The sequence below is a fragment of the Mustelus asterias genome, unplaced genomic scaffold, assembly GCF_964213995.1.
Source record: "Mustelus asterias unplaced genomic scaffold, sMusAst1.hap1.1 HAP1_SCAFFOLD_783, whole genome shotgun sequence".
Classification (NCBI taxonomy): domain Eukaryota; kingdom Metazoa; phylum Chordata; class Chondrichthyes; order Carcharhiniformes; family Triakidae; genus Mustelus; species Mustelus asterias.
In genome coordinates, this window is record NW_027590730.1 from 171,129 (window position 1) to 192,000 (window position 20,872).

A 20,872-nucleotide genomic window follows, 5' to 3' on the forward strand; every position below is an offset into this window, starting at 1 on the left:
GTTAAAAAGCAATGGTTGTGGAAGGGACAGCTGGTTAAAAAGCAATGGTTGTGGAAGGAGCAGCTGGTTAAAAAGCAATGGTTGTGGAAGGGACAGCTGGTTAAAAAGCAATGGTTGTGGAAGGGAGAGCTGGTTAAAAAGCAATGGTTGTGGAAGGAGCAGCTGGTTAAAAAGCAATGGTTGTGGAAGGGACAGCTGGTTAAAAAGCAATGGTTGTGGAAGGGAGAGCTGGTTAAAAAGCAATGGTTGTGGAAGGAGCAGCTGGTTAAAAAGCAACGGTTGTGGAAGGGACAGCTGGTTAAAAAGAAATGGTTGTGGAAGGGAGAGCTGGTTAAAAAGCAATGGTTGTGGAAGGAGCAGCTGGTTAAAAAGCAATGGTTGTGGAAGGGACAGCTGGTTAAAAAGCAATGGTTGTGGAAGGGGCAGCTGGTTAAAAAGCAATGGTTGTGGAAGGAGCAGCTGGTTAAAAAGCAATGGTTGTGGAAGGAGCAGCTGGTTAAAAAGCAATGGTTGTGGAAGGAGCAGCTGGTTGAAAAGCAATGGTTGTGGAAGGGACAGCTGGTTAAAAAGCAATGGTTGTGGAAGGAGCAGCTGGTTAAAAAGCAATGGTTGTGGAAGGGACAGCTGGTTAAAAAGCAATGGTTGTGGAAGGAGCAGCTGGTTAAAAAGCAATGGTTGTGGAAGGGGCAGCTGGTTAAAAAGCAATGGTTGTGGAAGGAGCAGCTGGTTAAAAAGCAATGGTTGTGGAAGGAGCAGCTGGTTAAAAAGCAATGGTTGTGGAAGGGACAGCTGGTTAAAAAGCAATGGTTGTGGAAGGAGCAGCTGGTTAAAAAGCAATGGTTGTGGAAGGGACAGCTGGTTAAAAAGCAATGGTTGTGGAAGGGAGAGCTGGTTAAAAAGCAATGGTTTTGGAAGGAGCAGCTGGTTAAAAAGCAATGGTTGTGGAAGGGACAGCTGGTTAAAAAGCAATGGTTGTGGAAGGGAGAGCTGGTTAAAAAGCAATGGTTGTGGAAGGAGCAGCTGGTTAAAAAGCAATGGTTGTGGAAGGGACAGCTGGTTAAAAAGCAATGGTTGTGGAAGGGACAGCTGGTTAAAAAGCAATGGTTGTGGAAGGAACAGCTGGTTAAAAAGCAATGGTTGTGGAAGGGACAGCTGGTTAAAAAGCAATGGTTGTGGAAGGGACAGCTGGTTAAAAAGCAATGGTTGTGGAAGGAGCAGCTGGTTAAAAAGCAATGGTTGTGGAAGGGACAGCTGGTTAAAAAGCAATGGTTGTGGAAGGAGCAGCTGGTTAAAAAGCAATGGTTGTGGCAGGGACAGCTGGTTAAAAAGCAATGGTTGTGGAAGGGACAGCTGGTTAAAAAGCAATGGTTGTGGAAGGAGCAGCTGGTTAAAAAGCAATGGTTGTGGAAGGAGCAGCTGGTTAAAAAGCAATGGTTGTGGAAGGGACAGCTGGTTAAAAAGCAATGGTTGTGGAAGGAGCAGCTGGTTATAAAGCAATGGTTGTGGAAGGAGCAGCTGGTTAAAAAGCAATGGTTGTGGAAGGGACAGCTGGTTAAAAAGCAATGGTTGTGGAAGGGACAGCTGGTTAAAAAGCAATGGTTGTGGAAGGAGCAGCTGGTTAAAAAGCAATGGTTGTGGAAGGAGCAGCTGGTTAAAAAGCAATGGTTGCGGAAGGAGCAGCTGGTTAAAAAGCAATGGTTGTGGAAGGAGCAGCTGGTTAAAAAGCAATGGTTGTGGAAGGAGCAGCTGGTTAAAAAGCAATGGTTGTGGAAGGAGCAGCTGGTTAAAAAGCAATGGTTGTGGTAGGAGCAGCTGGTTAAAAAGCAATGGTTGTGGAAGGAGCAGCTGGTTAAAAAGCAATGGTTGTGGAAGGAGCAGCTGGTTAAAAAGCAATGGTTGTGGAAGGGAGAGCTGGTTAAAAAGCAATGGTTGTGGAAGGAGCACCTGGTTAAAAAGCAATGGTTGTGGAAGGGACAGCTGGTTAAAAAGCAATGGTTGTGGAAGGAGCAGCTGGTTAAAAAGCAATGGTTGTGGAAGGAGCAGCTGGTTAAAAAGCAATGGTTGTGGAAGGAGCAGCTGGTTAAAAAGCAATGGCTGTGGAAGGAGCAGCTGGTTAAAAAGCAATGGCTGTGGAAGGAGCAGCTGGTTAAAAAGCAATGGTTGTGGAAGGAGCAGCTGGTTAAAAAGCAATGGTTGTGGAAGGGACAGCTGGTTAAAAAGCAATGGTTGTGGAAGGAGCAGCTGGTTATAAAGCAATGGTTGTGGAAGGAGCAGCTGGTTAAAAAGCAATGGTTGTGGAAGGGAGAGCTGGTTAAAAAGCAATGGTTGTGGAAGGGACAGCTGGTTAAAAAGCAATGGTTGTGGAAGGAGCAGCTGGTTAAAAAGCAATGGTTGTAGAAGGGACAGCTGGTTAAAAAGCAATGGTTGTGGAAGGAGCAGCTGGTTAAAAAGCAATGGTTGTGGAAGGGAGAGCTGGTTAAAAAGCAATGGTTGTGGAAGGGAGAGCTGGTTAAAAAGCAATGGTTGTGGAAGGAGCAGCTGGTTAAAAAGCAATGGTTGTGGAAGGAGCAGCTGGTTAAAAAGCAATGGTTGTGGAAGGAGCAGCTGGTTATAAAGCAATGGTTGCGGAAGGGACAGCTGGTTAAAAAGCAATGGTTGTGGAAGGAGCAGCTGGTTAAAAAGCAATGGTTGTGGAAGGAGCAGCTGGTTAAAAAGCAATGGTTGTGGAAGGGACAGCTGGTTAAAAAGCAATGGTTGTGGAAGGAGCAGCTGGTTAAAAAGCAATGGTTGTGGAAGGAGCAGCTGGTTAAAAAGCAATGGTTGTGGAAGGGACAGCTGGTTAAAAAGCAATTGTTGTGGAAGGAGCAGCTGGTTATAAAGCAATGGTTGTGGAAGGAGCAGCTGGTTAAAAAGCAATGGTTGTGGAAGGGGCAGCTGGTTAAAAAGCAATGGTTGTGGAAGGGAGAGCTGGTTAAAAAGCAATGGTTGTGGAAGGAGCAGCTGGTTAAAAAGCAATGGCTGTGGAAGGAGCAGCTGGTTAAAAAGCAATGGTTGTGGAAGGGAGAGCTGGTTAAAAAGCAATGGTTGTGGAAGGGACAGCTGGTTAAAAAGCAATGGTTGTGGAAGGAGCAGCTGGTTAAAAAGCAATGGTTGTGGAAGGAGCAGCTGGTTATAAAGCAATGGTTGCGGAAGGGAGAGCTGGTTAAAAAGCAATGGTTGTGGAAGGGACAGCTGGTTAAAAAGCAATGGTTGTGGAAGGGACAGCTGGTTAAAAAGCAATGGTTGTGGAAGGAGCAGCTGGTTAAAAAGCAATGGTTGTGGAAGGGACAGCTGGTTAAAAAGCAATGGCTGTGGAAGGAGCAGCTGGTTAAAAAGCAATGGTTGTGGAAGGAGCAGCTGGTTAAAAAGCAATGGTTGTGGAAGGAGCAGCTGGTTAAAAAGCAATGGTTGTGGAAGGAGCAGCTGGTTAAAAAGCAATGGTTGTGGAAGGAGCAGCTGGTTAAAAAGCAATGGTTGTGGAAGGAGCAGCTGGTTAAAAAGCAATGGTTGTGGAAGGAGCAGCTGGTTAAAAAGCAATGGTTGTGGAAGGAGCAGCTGGTTAAAAAGCAATGGTTGTGGAAGGGGCAGCTGGTTAAAAAGCAATGGTTGTGGAAGGAGCAGCTGGTTAAAAAGCAATGGTTGTGCAAGGGGCAGCTGGTTAAAAAGCAATGGTTGTGGAAGGGACAGCTGGTTAAAAAGCAATGGTTGTGGAAGGAGCAGCTGGTTAAAAAGCAATGGTTGTGGAAGGAGCAGCTGGTTAAAAAGCAATGGTTGTGGAAGGAGCAGCTGGTTAAAAAGCAATGGTTGTGGAAGGGACAGCTGGTTAAAAAGCAATGGTTGTGGAAGGAGCAGCTGGTTAAAAAGCAATGGTTGTGGAAGGAGCAGCTGGTTAAAAAGCAATGGTTGTGGAAGGGACAGCTGGTTAAAAAGCAATGGTTGTGGAAGGAGCAGCTGGTTAAAAAGCAATGGTTGTGGAAGGAGCAGCTGGTTAAAAAGCAATGGTTGTGGAAGGAGCAGCTGGTTAAAAAGCAATGGTTGTGGAAGGAGCAGCTGGTTAAAAAGCAATGGCTGTGGAAGGAGCAGCTGGTTAAAAAGCAATGGTTGTGGAAGGGACAGCTGGTTAAAAAGCAATGGTTGTGGAAGGAGCAGCTGGTTAAAAAGCAATGGTTGTGGAAGGAGCAGCTGGTTAAAAAGCAATGGTTGTGGAAGGGGCAGCTGGTTAAAAAGCAATGGTTGTGGAAGGGACAGTTGGTTAAAAAGCAATGGTTGTGGAAGGGACAGCTGGTTAAAAAGCAATGGTTGTGGAAGGAGCAGCTGGTTAAAAAGCAATGGTTGTGGAAGGGGCAGCTGGTTAAAAAGCAATGGTTGTGGAAGGAGCAGCTGGTTAAAAAGCAATGGTTGTGGAAGGAGCAGCTGGTTAAAAAGCAATGGTTGCGGAAGGAGCAGCTGGTTAAAAAGCAATGGTTGTGGAAGGAGCAGCTGGTTAAAAAGCAATGGTTGTGGAAGGAGCAGCTGGTTAAAAAGCAATGGTTGTGGAAGGAGCAGCTGGTTAAAAAGCAATGGTTGTGGAAGGAGCAGCTGGTTAAAAAGCAATGGTTGTGGAAGGAGCAGCTGGTTAAAAAGCAATGGTTGTGGAAGGAGCAGCTGGTTAAAAAGCAATGGTTGTGGAAGGGACAGCTGGTTAAAAAGCAATGGTTGTGGAAGGAGCAGCTGGTTAAAAAGCAATGGTTGTGGAAGGAGCAGCTGGTTAAAAAGCAATGGTTGTGGAAGGGGCAGCTGGTTAAAAAGCAATGGTTGTGGAAGGAGCAGCTGGTTAAAAAGCAATGGTTGTGGAAGGAGCAGCTGGTTAAAAAGCAATGGTTGTGGAAGGAGCAGCTGGTAAAAAAGCAATGGTTGTGGAAGGAGCAGCTGGTTAAAAAGCTTTTAAAAGAAGAGCACACTACAGTCTGAATAAGCAGGTCTGATCTTTGATTTTCAATTCAAATATTTCCACTCCACTCTTCCACTGGTGTTAAAACCCAGAGATTAACTATCGAGCCTCAATAATTGATGGTGCAATAACTTTCCCAGAAGTTTCTGAACCCCTGGAGTCATTTGGTTGAATATGGCACAGCGGTTCGCACTGCTGCCTCACAGCAACAGGGACCCGGGTTCGATTCCCGGCTTGGGTAACTGTGTGGAGTCTGCATGTTCTCCCCGTGTCTGTGTGGGTTTCCTCTGGGTGCTCCGGTTTCCTCCCACAGTCTGAAAGACGTGCTGGTTAGGGTGCATTGGCCGTGCTAAATTCTCCCTCAGTGTAACCCGAACAGGCGCCGGAGTGTTGTGACCAGGGGATTTTCACAGTAGCTTCATTACAGTGTTAATGTAAGCCGACTTGTGACACTGATAAACTTTAACTTAAAAAATGAATGTCTGCATTGGATTGTGAGATTAAAGCGCTCTTTTCCTCAAGATTCACATTCCATCTGTGACAATAAATAACCCTTTTAATTTAGCTCTTAAAGCTTTGATGGAATTGCGAAGGAACAGAGAAAGCAGCAAATAACAATTATATTAACCATTAGTACTCAAAATGTATCATTTTCCTTCATTTCAAAATCTCTATTCCTGGATTTCCCTCCAACCTTTTGTTCCAATCTTCCTGTCCTTCGTTATCTCATTCACCAGAGAACAGTCACTTCCATCCACACTGAATTCTGTTTTACTGTTCTTTGCCACTCCGTCTTACCCCGTCTTTGCATTCCCCTCTCCAGGGGAACAGTGTGCAGCAAACTTCTGTGCCTCATTTTCTGTCTGGTCCCACACATAACTGCACCTTGCTCAAAAATAACCTCACTCCATGATATATAACCGAGAATGTGACACATGGTTTACAAAGTTTTAAAGTTTATTAGTGGCACAAGTAGGCTTACATTAACACTGCAATGAAGTTACCCTGCAAATACCCAAGTCGCCACACTTCGGTCCACTGAGAATTTAGCACGGCCAAAGCACCGAACCAGCAATATTTTTGGACTGTGGTAGGAAACCGGAGCACCCGGAGGAAACCCACGCAAACACGGGGAGAACGTGTAAACTCCACACAGACAATGACCCAAGCTGGGAATCGAACCTGGGTCACTGGCGCTGTGAGGCAGCAGTGCTAACCACCGAGCTACCATGTCGCCCCCTGCTCATGCCCCCATGCTACAAATCAAGCCTGCGTTTCTCCCCAATTCACCTGAAGATGAGGCAGAAAATGTAGCATTCACTACAATGGTAGCCATTAACTCTGGTGGTAATGGACGGGATGGGGAAGAGAGCAGAGAAAATGAAGGGAAAACACACTTACCTTGGGTTTCCATTTTTGATCCTGTCAGCTTCATCTATAACCAGATATCGCCAATTAAATAATTTGAAAACAGATTTCTCCCTGATGAGCATTTCATACGACGTCACACAGACATCCCACTCTCCAGGAAGGAGGACATCTCTGATGAAAGCTGCCTGATAAAGTAAGAAGTGGGTTACATTTCAGTTTTCCAAACACCAGAAATTTATTTTTCTAGAAGACAATTGGGACGCAGCAGAAACAGATCTGATCACAGGCATTAATCAGACAAATTTAGCTGAATAAAACACTGACGTTGGGATTTTCCAGCCCCGCCAGCAGTGAGCAGCGTCAAGGGCAGGACAGGCAAAGGTGGAGAGGGGCCAAAGGGCAATTGGCTCTTGGCAACTCTCCAAACCATAGAATCCCGACAGTGCAGGAAGAGGCCATTCGGCCCATTGAGTCTGCACCGACCACAATCCCACCCAGGCCCTATTCTCCAGACCACAGAATCCCTACAGTGCGGGAAGAGGCCATTTGGCCCATTGAGTCTGCACCGACCACAATCCCACCCAGGCCCGATTCCCCAAACCATAGAATCCCTCTCTGTCTGGAGCTCGCTCTGTCTGTCTCTCACCCCCTCTCTCCCTTTCTTTCCATTTCATGGCCTCCTCGATCTTTCTCCAGCTCTCCCTCTCTGTAGTCCAGAAGATGAAATCTCCTATCACTGGAGCGGACTCAGTCTATCGGAACCTTGCGGCTTATAGATGCAGAATTTTAACTACAGGATCTATGGGACTGTATTAGTTAGAATAGAATAGAATAGAATCCCTCCAGTGCAGAAGGAGGCCATTCGGCCCATCGAGTCTGCACTGACCACAATCCCACCCAGGCCCTATTCCCGTAACTCCACATATTTATCCTGTTAACCCCCCCTGACACTAGGGTTAATTTAGCATGGCCAATCAACCTCACCTGCACTTCTTTGGACTGTGAGACTTCTGACGAAGGAGCAGCGCTCCGAAAGCGAAAGGCATTTGCTACCAAATAAACCTGTTGGACTTTAACCTGGTGTTGTTAAAACTCTTGCTATGAGGCAGCAGTGCTAACCACTGTGCCACCACCTCAAGATGTTCCAGCCCAGCACACGATTTTCCCTGCCACTGATGGGGCTGGAAAATCCCGCCCAGAGTGTTGCAAAGCATGGAGAGAGAAATTAATTACGATATAATTGAACATATTTGCAAATCTACACTCAAACGTTGTCTGCGTGGCAAATCTCTGATTTTAGTTACGCTGAGCAAGGAAAAGCTGATCTCCAAAGCCAGTCTCAAGGAACCTTGAGGGCTGCCGTTAACACTGGCGACAGATCCATTCTCCACATGCATGTTGAAAACATGTTTTTGAGAGAGTCGACAAAAGTAAATTCAATCCAGTGAAAGGCAGGATTAAGACTACAGATTGAACAATGACCAAATACAACATTTCAATTTGTTAAGTCCAAATTTATTAAAATTGTATCCCAGGTTTGATGAGTCCTTCACTTCTTGTACTTTTCTTACACAAAGTTCTTGTTCACACAACTGCAATGCTCGTGGTTATTTATTCAGCAATTTAAACAAGGTCATAGAGGTTTACAGCATGGAAAAAGCCCCTTCAGCCCAACTTGTCCATGCTGCTCTTTTTAAAACCACTTAGCTCGTCCCAATTGCCCGCGTTTGGCCCATATCCCTCCAGACCCATCTAACTGTCTAAATGCTTTTTAAAAAACAAAATTGTACCCGCCTCTATTACTACCTCTGGCAGCTTGTTCCAGACACACACCACCCTCAGTGAAAAAGTTGCCCCTCTGGACCCTTTCCTATCTCTTCCCTCTCAGCTTAAACCTATGACCTCTGGTTTGACTCCCCTGCCTTTGGGAGGTATTCCAAAATTTGCCGTTATGGTTCATGGGTCAGTGTTTAGTGGTAAAAAGAATCTTGCTCCCCCGTGAATGAACTGACTCTCTCGCGACTTGCCCAACAGATGCTGTCTGTCCTTTGGTACCTCACCCTTGCAGCTTTTTCACACACAGGCTTTGACAGCAAGTGCTTGCGGATTACTGAATTCCTATTTGGTAAATACAGATGTCGAGATAGCAACCAGCTTTAAGAATCCTGGCTGTTTTTTCTTGTTCCGATGCTGGGGCAGCAAGGGTAGTTGTACTTTCCCACTGGGGTCGGCCAACATGTGGCAGGAGATCCAACAAGCACTGCACGGATTACTGCCACAACGTGCAATGCATTTTCAAATTAAACTCCACGCATCAGCTGTATTTTCCAACAGTATTTTTGGGAACATAAAACACAGTTCTTACCCTTTGATCCCTGTCACCTCTTAAACAAATAGCTCGAAGAGTCGGTATCCATCCTTTGAACTCATAGAACATAGAACATAGAACATTACAGCGCAGAACAGGCCCTTCGGCCCACGATGTTGCACCGACCAGTTAAAAAAAAAACTGTGACCCTCCAACCTAAACCAATTTCTTTTCGTCCATGAACCTATCTACGGATCTCTTAAACGCCCCCAAACTAGGCGCATTTACTACTGATGCTGGCAGGGCATTCCAATCCCTCACCACCCTCTGGGTAAAGAACCTACCCCTGACATCGGTTCTATAACTACCCCCCCTCAATTTAAAGCCATGCCCCCTCGTGCTGGATTTCTCCATCAGAGGAAAAAGGCTATCACTATCCACCCTATCTAAACCTCTAATCATCTTATATGTTTCAATAAGATCCCCTCTTAGCCGCCGCCTTTCCAGCGAAAACAATCCCAAATCCCTCAGCCTCTCCTCATAGGATCTCCCCTCCATACCAGGCAACATCCTGGTAAACCTCCTCTGCACCCTCTCCAAAGCCTCCACATCCTTCCTGTAATGTGGGGACCAGAACTGCACACAGTACTCCAAGTGCGGCCGCACCAGAGTTGTGTACAGTTGCAACATAACGCTACGACTCCTAAATTCAATCCCCCTACCAATAAACGCCAAGACACCATATGCCTTCTTAACAACCTTATCTACTTGATTCCCAACTTTCAGGGATCTATGCACACATACACCTAGATCATCTAAGCATCCAGTTGTGCAGTGTAGACTTGGGGACTAGAACCATGTGAGGTCCAGGAATGTTTCTATAATGTTTCATGTACCCAAGAGCAATAGTTTGCAAAGTCTTCCCGAGACCCTGTTAAACAAAGTAAAACAATTAATTCTCTGAGAATCAAAGTCTGTTTTTTATCAGTGTTGTCCTGAAGCATTTCTGAAATGTACTGGAAGAAACCATTCGGCCCATCAAGTTTGTTCTGCAATTTAATTAGATCATAGCTTATCGTAACTCCATGTATCTGCCTTGATTCCATTTACCTTCACACTAATCTAACAAAAACCTTCGTCTCAGTTTTGACATGTCCAGACTAACCATGCCTCAAGTTTTTTATGAAATAAAAAGCTAGGTTTTGGCAGGAAGTAGGAGAAAACAAACGTTCCAGGTTTCCGCTAATCTTTGAATGGTACACCCTCGAACATCCGGGAGAAGATACGTGTTCCCTATTTAGAAACATCGAAGATAGGAGCAGGAGGAGGCCATTTGGCCCTTCGAGCCTGCTCCACCATTCATTACGATCATGGTGGATCATCCAACTCAATAGCCTCATCCTGCTTCCCCCCCGACCCCAATAACCTTTGATCCCATTCACCCCAAGTGCTTTACCGAGCCGCCTCGTGAATACATATAATGAATGCTTCACCCCGTTTTGAACCGGGAGCCTTTCACGTTAGGCGAACGTGATAACCAGTACACTACAGAGACATTTATCTTATTAAATCCTTTAAACTAAACATCTCACATGCCTACACCAAACAATTGTTATGTCTACAGTCAATGTGTATTCACACCGTTTCATCTGCCAGGATACCATTAATGCCATTCTCAGATAAAGAAATCAGCCAATTCAGTCCACGGATCTGATAGTCGCGGAGTTTCCCTCCTTTTACATCTGTGGAAGAGACCCCAAACATTTAGAGCCTTCAACCATTGCAAGAGTCTGCACAGAATACAGCTCAAGGGGAAATGAAATCAGTGCCATAACCAAAAGGAAAAGTATTACTGTTTCAGGAACCATTGAACTGAAAGCACCATGATAGCTTGAGACAACAAAAATCAAGCAGCACAATCCATTTGGTATTAGGGTCTCAATGTTTGCATCAAGAATGTCAGCGTTCAGACGCAGGCTCCAAAACAAAGGTGGCGATTTTCACCACGACTACTACCATTCTATAGCAGCTAAATTGACCAATAAAACAAGACCAAAGTATATACAGAAACATAAACTGTTAAACAGAGCACCTAAACTTCACTAAGGCAAGTATGAGCAAGATTGGGAGGGCAGAGTGAAGGAATGATGGTGAGGAACCAGTTTACTGGGCTTTGACTGATTTGTAAGAAATCATTGCATGGACATTACTGGGATTTTGAATATGTTATGAGTATTTGGAGCATCGCGTGCCGTTCTGGTCATCACACTACTAGAAGGACGTGGAAGCTTTGGAGAGAGTGCAAAGAAGGTTCACCAGGATGTTGCCTGGTCTCAAGGGTGTTGGCTATGAGGAGAGGTTGAATAAACGAGGACTGTTTTCATTGGAAAGACAGAGGCTGAGGACAGACCTGATAGAGGTGGACACAATGATGAGAGGCATAGGCAGGGTGGATAGTCAGAAGCTTTTTTCCAAGGGTGGAAGTGTTAATTACAAGGGGGCGCAGGTTCAAGGTGAGAGGGATAAAATTTAAGGGAGATGTGTGGGGGAAGTTTCTCACAGAGTGGTGGGTGCCTGGAATGCACTACCAGGGGAGGTGGAGGAAGCAGGCAAATTAGTAACATTTAAGAGGCATCTCAACGGGTAAATGAATAGGGAGGGAATAGAGGGATACAGACCCAAATAAGGACAGAAGGGTTTTTCTTTATTTTAGTGAGGGCATCATGATTGGTACAGGCTGGGAGGGCTGGAGGGCCTGTCTTGTGCTGCACTTTTCTTTGTTCTTTGATTGGGGAAATGCCATTTGGGAGAACAGATCATTCAGCTCACCATTTCATAGGGTAAGGAACTGATTATACATGATTCTCAACACCAAAAGGACAGCATGTTACATGTACGCAATCTGTATGATAATCCAATTATTCCTCATGAAAACAGATGGTTCCTTTACATGTGGCGCACACTAACATGTTAAAATGGCTGCTAGGACCCCATGAAAAATAAGTTGCAGCAGTTTCAACTCAGTTCCTTGGGAGCACTGGTTGAGAGGGCAAAGCTGAACAAAGCAAAGAGCAAGGTGAAAGGCTGATATATGAAACACATGTCATACTGGCATGAGGGAGATCTTTCAGCTTTACCCTGCATTTTATTCATGCTGAATCTGACCTCAAAATACTCAATATCCACAATATCCAGTCAGAAAATATGATGTCAGATTACAAGTTAGGCTGGAGTGAGTCCGTGGTGTCTGTCAGCATTAGGAGATTGTTCCATTAAAAAGACCCCTTATGCCAATAAACACAGCCAATTAAACCAGGGGAACGGGAGGTGCTGTTTTTGGAGATTTAATTACAACAGTCTCAAATGTTCCCACAAGTCTAATTTTGACAAAATTGAACACTGCACATCGATGAATGGTGACTGAAAATGTGAAAGCAATTGGGAAAAGGTAGTGAAAACTGAGCTACATTAACTCATGTATGAAATAATGAATAAAATGGCTTTACGCACATGATGTGGATTCTTCAAACCTTGTGCAGACATTGGTTGTCTTGCTGTTTTCTGACAGTAGCTCTTCATCCTCTTCCTGTTCCGTACGACGATGCCGATAGCTAAGAATCAAAAGTGAATTGTTTTGTGCGAGGGGTTACTATTACTTTCCAAACCATTTTAAAAGAGCTGTTACTGCAGTCAATTTCAAATCCACAATCACTTCAGAATAAACAGCACCGTACAAATTATTTTGGAGATTGTGCATCACTTTTGTGGTGAAGATCAGTACATAGAATCCTAAAGTGCAGAAAGAGGCCATTTGGCCCATGGAGTCTGCAGCGGCCTCAATCCCACCCAGACCCTATCCCCATGATGCCATGCATTTGCCCTCGCTAGTTCCCCTGACACTAAGGGGCAATTTAGCATGGCCAATTCACCTAACCCTAATCTTTGGACTGTGGGATGAAACCAGAGCACCCGGAGGAAACCCACGCAGACACGGGGAGAATGTGCAAACTCTATACAGACAGTGACCCAAGCCGGGAATCGAACCTGGGTCCCTGGCGCTGTGGGGCAGCAGTGCTAACCACTGCCACACTGCCGCCCTAACTACTGTGCCACCATGCCCTCCGTACAGCATGTTATTGAACTAAGATTCAAAATTGCAATTCATGCAGGTGGCCATTGTTTTAATTTAAAGTTGATTCCAAACATAAACTTTGAAATCTACTGTTATGTAAATACTCTCCCAAGACCCTGGTAGATTACACAGTATATTAGTACTTTTTAATTTAATTAGGTAATTACACATGTATAATCTTTTGTGCCAATATTTGTCAACAGACTCTTCAATCATACATGTGACACATTTAATAACATCCGTGTTTTTAATGCAAGGTTGACAGGAATTCCACGCCTGTTATACGGATGCAGGATATTTGAACACTTGGTGGCTAAGATGCTGTTTCAACTTTAAAAAGGCAGAGAAAAGGTGTAGGCCATGCAACCTCAGACATCTGTTTATTCAATTAAATCATGCCTGCTGTTGCTTGATATCACTTGATAGTGCAGCCAACAAAGAAAAAAATCCATTCAGAAAATTTAACACCCACAGCCATTTGGGGCAGACCTTTCCACCAAGTGGAACGAAATAGCCCTCACTTTCAATCCTAACTAACCTCGTTCTAATATTAAGATGTGCCCCCTTGAACCAGATTTCCCTCAAAAGAAATTAGTCTCTGTATCTACCCTATCAAATCCCCTAATCATTTTAAACACCTCAATTTGGTCACTCTTTAATACACTAAGCTTAACGGAATGAATGCCAAATTTATGGAACATGTTATGTTCTCATAATCTGACACTAAGACCAGATAGCATTCCGGTGCCAGACCAATATTACTTTCCTGAGGTTCGTTGCCCAGAACCAAAGGCAGTTCTCCAGCTGAGGTTTGACCAAGGCTCTGTACAGCTTCCTCATTTTTTCATCCCAATCTATTTTGAGATAAATGCCATCTTCCTCTTAGCATATTCCATTATCTTTTGTAACAGCGCAGTAATATCGTGTTATTTGTATATATGGAAACTCAAATCTCTTTTGCTCCTCCACAACTAATCTCTCGTGTCGAAAACACTTAGATTTGCCTTTCTCAGTTCCAAAGTGGGTGGCCTCACACTTCTCCACACTGAACTACTTTTGCCACAGCTTTGCCCACTCACTGGGCTATCCTTTGCAACTCCATCATATGATCCCAATTTGTGGTTGCTCCTAAGCTAGTCTGCAAATATGGATGAAGCAGTAAAGAGTTCTATCCAAATCACTGAAAGCCGAGGCCCCGAAACCTCAAGGAGGAATAGAACATAGAACATAGAACATAGAACATTACAGCGCAGAACAGGCCCTTCGGCCCACGATGTTGCACCGACCAGTTAAAAAAAAACTGTGACCCTCCAACCTAAACCAATTTCTTTTCGTCCATGAACCTATCTACGGATCTCTTAAACGCCCCCAAACTAGGCGCATTTACTACTGATGCTGGCAGGGCATTCCAATCCCTCACCACCCTCTGGGTAAAGAACCTACCCCTGACATCGGTTCTATAACTACCCCCCCTCAATTTAAAGCCATGCCCCCTCGTGCTGGATTTCTCCATCAGAGGAAAAAGGCTATCACTATCCACCCTATCTAAACCTCTAATCATCTTATATGTTTCAATAAGATCCCCTCTTAGCCGCCGCCTTTCCAGCGAAAACAATCCCAAATCCCTCAGCCTCTCCTCATAGGATCTCCCCTCCATACCAGGCAACATCCTGGTAAACCTCCTCTGCACCCTCTCCAAAGCCTCCACATCCTTCCTGTAATGTGGGGACCAGAACTGCACACAGTACTCCAAGTGCGGCCGCACCAGAGTTGTGTACAGTTGCAACATAACGCTACGACTCCTAAATTCAATCCCCCTACCAATAAACGCCAAGACACCATATGCCTTCTTAACAACCTTATCTACTTGATTCCCAACTTTCAGGGATCTATGCACACATACACCTAGATCCCTCTGCTCCTCCACACTATTCAAAGTCCTCCCGTTAGCCCTATACTCAACACATCTGTTATTCCTACCAAAGTGAATTACCTCACACTTCTCCGCATTAAACTCCATCCGCCACCTCTCGGCCCAACTTTGCAACCTGTCTTAGTCTTCCTGCAAACTACGACACCCTTCCTCACTGTCTACCACACCACCGACTTTGGTGTCATCAGCAAATTTGCTAATCCACCCAACTATACCCTCATCCAGATCATTAATAAATATTACAAACAGCAGTGGCCCCAAAACAGATCCCTGAGGTACACCACTTGTAACCGCACTCCATGATGAATATTTACTATCAACCACCACCCTCTGTTTCCTATCCGCTAGCCAATTCCTGATCCAATTTCCTAGATCACCCCCAATCCCATACATCTGCATTTTCTGCAGAAGCCTACCATGGTGAACCTTATCAAACGCCTTACTAAAATCCATATATACCACGTCCACTGCCCTGCCCCCATCCACCTCCTTGGTCACTTTCTCAAAAAACTCAATAAGGTTAGTAAGGCACGACCTACCTGCCACAAAACCATGCTGACTATCACCTATCAATTCATTACTCTCCAAATAATGAAAGCTTTACTTCCACCATTCTACTTTGACCCCAACATTAACGCCTCTTTGGCCTTCAAACGCCAGGAACAATTTCCAAATTGAAATCTCTCAGAATTTGCATCATGAATCCAAAAACACATTGCCTGGAATATATCTTACTGTCCAACCGACAGAAGCGTCTGTTTCTCATCTTTCTTTCATCGAGGGGGCCCGGGTTTCATCTTTAAAGGAGACGTTGGAGCTTTCTGTGCAGCAGGTTGGATAAAGTGGGCAAAAAGCTCGGTCTGTTGCAGCAGATAATCAAATCTGTCGAACAAGCAAAATAAATGTTAATAAGAAAATAAAGCATTGAGAATTAACGTCACAAGAGTGTGCAAACACATCTCATTTAATCTACAGTCAATCTACAGTTCTCCTTGTGGGGGCTGCAGATTTGTTTTTATTGAGGCGTAACAGTCCGTGTCTTTGGAAAACAGCCTTTCACCTGGTATTACTTTGTAAATTGGGCAACTGAGTAACATTTGGGTGAGGTGGGGAAAGAAGAATAAAGACAACCCTCTCTGCTGTGGGGCTATTAAATCATTCCCACTGTAATTGAGATTTCACTTTGTGCTGGTAAATTCAAAAATGCTCTTCAAACACAACCTATATTTCTACATACAGGATAGTACACAAATGTGTATAGTACTATACGTGACAGCCTCAAATTTAGAACTGTTCATGCTTAGAAACATAGAAACATAGAAAAGCTACAGCACAAAACAGGCCCTTCGGCCCCCCAAGTTGTGCCGAACATATCCCTACCTTTTAGGCCGACCTATAACCCTCCACCCTATTAAGTCCCATGTACTCATCCAGCAGTCTCTTAAAAGACCCTATTGAGTTTGTCTCCACCACCACTGATGGCAGCCGATTCCAATGGCCCACCACCCTCTGTGTGAAAAACTTCCCCCGAACATTTCCCCTGTACCTACCCCCGCAGCACGTTAAACCTGTGTCCTCTCGTGGCAACCATTTCCACCCTGTGAAAAATCCTCTGAGAGTCCTCCCGATCTATGCCTCACAACATCTTATATACCTCTATACGGTCTCCTCTCATCCGATGTCTGTCCAAGGAGAAAAGACGTACACCCGCTCCCCCGCACCCCCTCCCCCGCACCTTCTCCCCCGCACGCCCCCTCCCCCGCACCCCTTCCCCCACACGCCCCCTCCCCCGCATCCTCTCCCCCGCACGCCCCCTCCCCCGCACCCCCCTCCCCCGCACGCCCCTTCCCCCGCACGCCCCCTCCCCCGCACACCCCCTCCCCCGCACGCCCTCCCCGCATGCCCGCGACCCCGCACGCCCCCGACCCCGCGCGCCCCCTCCCCCGCGCACCCCCTCCCGCGCGCACCCCCTCCCCCGCACACACCCTCCCCCGCACCCCACCTCCCCCGCACACTCTCAACCCCGCAAACCCTCTCCCACGCACCCCACCTTCCCCACACCCCCCTCCTCCGCACGCCCCCTCTCCCTCACACCCCTCCCCCGCACACTCCCTCCCCGCACACCCCTCCCCGCACACCCTCCCCCGGGGCCCCCCTGCCCGGCACCCCCCCTCCCCCGCACCTCCCTCCCCCACATCGACCTCCCCCGCGCGCCCCCTCCCCCGCACGCCCCCTCCCCCGCACGCCCCTCCCCCGCGCGCCCCCTCCCACGCACGCAACTTCCCCCGGGCCCCATCCACCGCGCTCCCCTCCACCGCACCCCCCTCCCCCGCGCGCCCCACCCCCGCGCGCCCCCTCCCCCGCACGCCCCCTCCCCCGTGTGCCCCCTCCCCAGCGCGCCCCCCCCTCACGCCCCCTCCCCCGCGCGCTCCTCCCCGCGCACCCCCTCCCCCGCGCGCCCCCTCCCCAGCGCGCCCCTTCCCCCGCACGCCCCCTCCCCAGCGCGCCCCCTCCCCTGCACGCCCCTCCCCCGCACGCCCCTCCCCCGCGCGCCCCCTCCCCCGCGCGCCCCCTCCCCCGCACGCACCATCCCACGCGCGCCCCCTCCCCCGCACGCCCCTCCCCCACACAGCCCCTCCCCCTCACATCCCCTCCCCCACACCCCCCCTCCCCCGCACGCCCCCTGTCCCCGCACGCCCCCTCCCCTGCGTGCACCCTCCCCCGCGCCTCCCCTCCCCCGCACACCCCCTCCCCCGCGCGCCCCCTCCCCAGCACACCCCTCCCCCGCTAAGCCCCTCCCCCACACCCCCCTCCCCCGCACCCCCCCTGTCCTGCACACCCTCCCCCGCGCGCCCCTTCCCGCGCGCAGGCCCTCCCCCGCACCCCCCCTCCCCCGCGCTTCCCCTCCCCCGCGCCTCCCCTCCCCCGCGCATCCTCCCCCGCACCCCACCTCCCCCGCAACCCCCTCCCCCGCACCCCCCTCCCCGCGCCCCGTCTCCCCCGCACCCCCCTCACCCGCACCCCCCTCCCCCGCAACCCCCTCCCCCGCGCGCCCCGTCCCCCGCCCCCCCTCCCCCGCACCCCCTCCCCCGCACACCCTCCCCCGCACGCCCCCTCCCCCGCAACCCCCCTCCCCCGCACGCTCCCTCCCCCGCAACACCCCTCCCCCGCGCGCCCCCTCCCCCGCACGCCCCCTCCCCCGCGCACCCCCTCCCCCGCACGCCCCCTCCCCCGCGCACCCCCTCCCCCTCACACTCCCTCCCCTGCGCCCCCTCCCACGCACACCCCCTCCCCCTCACGCTCCCTCCCCCGCGCCCCCTCCCCCGCGCCCCCTCCCCCTCACACTCCCTCCCCCGCGCCCCCTCCCCCGCGCCCCCTCCCCCGCACGCCCCCTCCCCCGCCCGCCCCCTCCCCCGCACGCCCCCCTCCCCCGCACCCCCTCCCCCGCACACCCCATCACCCACACACCCTCCCCCACACCCCCTCCCCCGCACAGCCCCTCACCCACACAGCCCCTCCCCCGCACCCCCTCCCCCGCACACCTTCCCCCACACATTTCCCCTCCCCCGCACGCCCTCCCCCACACACCCCACCCCCCCGCACGCCCTCCCCCACACGCGCCCTCACCCACACACCCCCTCCCCCGCACCCCCTCCCCCGCACACCACCTCACCCACACACCCCCTCACCCACACACCCCCTCCCCCTCACCCCCTCCCCCGCACACCTTCCCCCACACACCCCCTCCCCCGCACGCCCTCCCCCACACGCCCCCTCCCCCGCGCGCCCCTTTCCGCACGCACCCCCTCCCCCGCACCCCCCCTCCCCCGCAAACACCCTCCCCCGCGCGCACCCCCTCCACCGCAAACACCCTCCCCCGTAAACCCCCTCCCCGTAAACCCCCTCCTCCGCAGCCCCCTCCCCCGCACCCCCCTCCCCGCAACACCCCTCCCCCGCGCGCCCCCTCCCCGCCCCCCTCCCCCGCACCCCCTCTCCCCCTCCCCCGCATCCCCCTCCCCCGCATCCCCCTCCCCCGCACCGTTCTCCCCCACACACCCCCTCCCCGCACATCCCCTCCCCCGCACACCCCCTCCTCCCCCGCACACCCCTCTCCCCCGCACACCCCCTCTCCCCGCACACCCCCTCTCCCCCGCACACCCCTCTCCCCCGCACACCCCCTCTCCCCCGCACACCCCCTCTCTCCGCCACGCACCCTCTCCCCCGCACGCACCCTCTCCCCCGCACGCACCCTCTCCCCCCGCACGCACCCTCTCCCCCGCACGCACCCTCTCCCCCGCACACACCCTCCCCCGCACCCCACCTCCCCCGCACACTCTCAACCCCGCAAACCCTCTCCCACGCACCCCACCTTCCCCACACCCCCTCCCTCCGCACGCCCCCTCTCCCTCACACCCCTCCCCCGCACACTCCCTCCCCGCACACCCCTCCCCGCACACCCTCCCCCGGGGCCCCCCCTGCCCGGCACCCCCCCTCCCCCGCACCTCCCTCCCCCACATCGACCTCCCCCGCGCGCCCCCTCCCCCGCACGCCCCCTCCCCCGCACGCCCCTCCCCCGCGCGCCCCCTCCCACGCACGCAACCTCCCCCGGGCCCCATCCACCGCGCTCCCCTCCACCGCACCCTCCCTCCCCCCGCGCGCCCCACCCCCGCGCGCCCCCTCCCCCGCACGCCCCCTCCCCCGTGCGCCCCCTCCCCAGCGCGCCCCCCCCTCACGCCCCCTCCCCCGCGCGCTCCTCCCCGCGCACCCCCTCCCCCCCGCGCCCCCCTCCCCAGCGCGCCCCTTCCCCCGCACGCCCCCTCCCAGCGCGCCCCCTCCCCAGCGCGCCCCCTCCCCAGCGCGCCCCCTCCCCAGCGCGCCCCCTCCCCTGCACGCCCCCTCCCCCGCGCGCCCCTCCCCCGCGCGCCCCCTCCCCCGCGCGCCCCCTCCCCCGCGCGCCCCCTCCCCCGCACGCACCATCCCACGCGCGCCCCCTCCCCCGCACGCCCCCTCCCCCTCACATCCCCTCCCCCACACCCCCCCTCCCCAGCGCGCCCCCTCCCCTGCGTGCACCCTCCCCCGCGCCTCCCCTCCCCCGCACACCCCCTCCCCCGCGCGCCCCCTCCCCAGCACGCCCCTCCCCCGCGCGCCCCAACCTTCGCACGCCCCCTCCCCCGCTAAGCCCCTCCCCCACACCCCCCTCCCCCGCACCCCCCCTGTCCTGCACACCCTCCCCCGCGCGCCCCTTCCCGCGCGCACGCCCTCCCCCGCACCCCCCCTCCCCCGCGCTTCCCCTCCCCCGCGCCTCCCCTCCCCCGCGCATCCTCCCCCGCACCCCACCTCCCCCGCAACCCCCTCCCCCGCACCACCCTCCCCGCGCCCCGTCTCCCCCGCACCCCCCTCCCCCCGCACCCCCCTCCCCCGCAACCCCCTCCCCGCGCGCCCCCTCCCCCGCACCCCCCTCCCCCGCACACCCCCTCCCCCGCGCGCCCCGTCCCCGCCCCCCCTCCCCCGCACCCCCTCCCCGCACACCCTCCCCCGCACGCCCCCTCCCCCGCAACCCCCCTCCCCCGCACGCCCCCTCCCCCGCACACCCCTCCCCCGCGCGCCCCCTCCCCCGCACGCCCCCTCCCCCGCGCACCCCCTCCCCCGCACGCCCCCTCCCCGCGCACCCCCTCCCCCTCACACTCCCTCCCCTGCGCCCCCTCCCACGCACACCCCCTCCCCCTCACACTCCCTCCCCCGCGCCCCCTCCCCCGCGCCCCCTCCCCCTCACACTCCCTCCCACGCGCCCCCTCCCCCGCGCGCCCCCTCCCCCGCCCGCCCCCCTCCCCCGCACGCCCCCCTCCCCCGCACCCCCTCCCCCGCACACCCCATCACCCACACACCCTCCCCACACCCCCTCCCCCGCACAGCCTCTCACCCACACAGCCCCTCCCCCGCACCCCTCCCCCGCACACCTTCCCCCACACATTTCCCCTCCCCCGCACGCCCTCCCCCACACACCCCACCCCCCGCACGCCCTCCCCCACACGCGCCCTCACCCACACACCCCCTCCCCCGCACCCCCTCCCCCGCACACCCCCTCACCCACACACCCCCTCACCCACACACCCCCTCCCCCTCACCCCCTCCCCCGCACACCTTCCCCCACACACCCCC

The 20,872-nt window shown here is 52.6% G+C and overlaps 1 pseudogene; it reads right to left on the reverse strand.

The window, feature by feature from the left end:
- Positions 1-6,370: 6,370 nt before the first annotated feature.
- LOC144487416 (SWI/SNF-related matrix-associated actin-dependent regulator of chromatin subfamily A member 5-like) lies at positions 6,371-15,595 on the reverse strand (annotated as a pseudogene).
- Positions 15,596-20,872: the final 5,277 nt, after the last annotated feature.